Source organism: Palaemon carinicauda, chromosome 25 (assembly GCF_036898095.1).
Source record: "Palaemon carinicauda isolate YSFRI2023 chromosome 25, ASM3689809v2, whole genome shotgun sequence".
NCBI lineage: Eukaryota > Metazoa > Arthropoda > Malacostraca > Decapoda > Palaemonidae > Palaemon > Palaemon carinicauda.
In genome coordinates this window covers 10,879,827-10,881,265 of record NC_090749.1, presented here as the reverse complement: position 1 = coordinate 10,881,265, position 1,439 = coordinate 10,879,827, and positions in this window count along the sequence as shown.

The window sequence follows — 1,439 nt, the reverse complement described above, 5'->3', positions numbered from 1 at the left end:
ACACAGAGAGTTAAAGTGATGGTATTTGCCAGTCCTAAACAAATCTCCGCAGTCTCATTTTGACTTTGGCTGGTAAATCGATTCAGTCCTTCGTTCAAAACATGGAAAAGAATATCGAATCTATAAGAGAGAAAAAAATCCTGGGTGAGATGACTTACCTTTCCCGAACCAGTGAGGTATCCAATAGTTCTCTGAGTTGTTGTTGCAAGAAAAATACGGTTTGGATAGATGAGAAAAACTGTCTCTACGAACGCCATGTCAATGTCTAAGGAAACACATTGTTTCGAAAATAAAAAAAGAAGCTTTATATGAAAAGAAAACAAAAACCAATCCAGTGCTCACTGTCACCATCAAGATATAACTACTAAGACAGGATGACACACCTCCTTTGTTCAGTAAAGCAATTCCGTACATTCCTGGCTTCGAACAAGTACTCAAATTAGAATCAAAAGAAGAAATACGAGAAACGGGGAGAAGCTTTGATTCTGAATCGGATAGTAATGGAACTTCCCTTAATATTCATAAGAAGAAAATGGAAAGTGTTAGATATCATGGAAAATGAAAAGTTAGAATCTTTTGTTATCATTGGGAAAAGCCTCTCAGGTTCCAATTCGGCCTTTAGGCATTTTCTTGCTGAGAAGAGAAAGGTTAAAGGAAGGAAAACCAGATCATCTTGATCACATAAGGAGAGAATGCCACCCGCGTATATTGTCTCACAACATAAATTCGGATCAGGAACTGCAATAAATGTCCTTGGGATGAAACATGCAGGTCTCTGCATAAATGGTTCTCATGAATAATGGAATATGCATTTTAAGTCGTGACCAGGAAAACTGACTCTTAAATTGGATCGAGTCTTTACATAATCCTAAGTAGCGGAAAAAGATCTGAGAACTAGAAGGACATATCTTTCGGCAAAAAAAAACTATTCTTCAAGAGGTCTTTTCCTTGCATCTATTTACAAGTTGCTCTCGAAAGCTCCTTCTAACCAGTAAATATGAAATTAAACATGCAGCAGGGATTGCAAACAAGTGAAAAGCCTAAATATTGATGCATTGATACCAAGTGTACCTTTCAACTAAATATCTAAAATATCCATCCAACTGACGACACTATTGAAGTAGGATATTCCTATCACGAATGACTCATTTTCCCTCAAGAATAAAAATATCCAAAATGTATCAACAGATTGAAAACAATAACGTGAATACAAATATTACCCCGAATATCGAAACCTGTTGCTTTTATGCAGGATAAAAACCTCAATTTAAGAGATGGTCATAATGGAAAGTTTCAAGTATTCATATCAATTTTACCTAAATACATTTCCCTTTTTCTGCCGATGGTAAAGAGGGAATCGATGAAAGTCAAAGCTTCTAATGTTTACCTCTGTATTTGATATTTTATTTTCGATTCATCCTTTTAGACTTATTACTTGA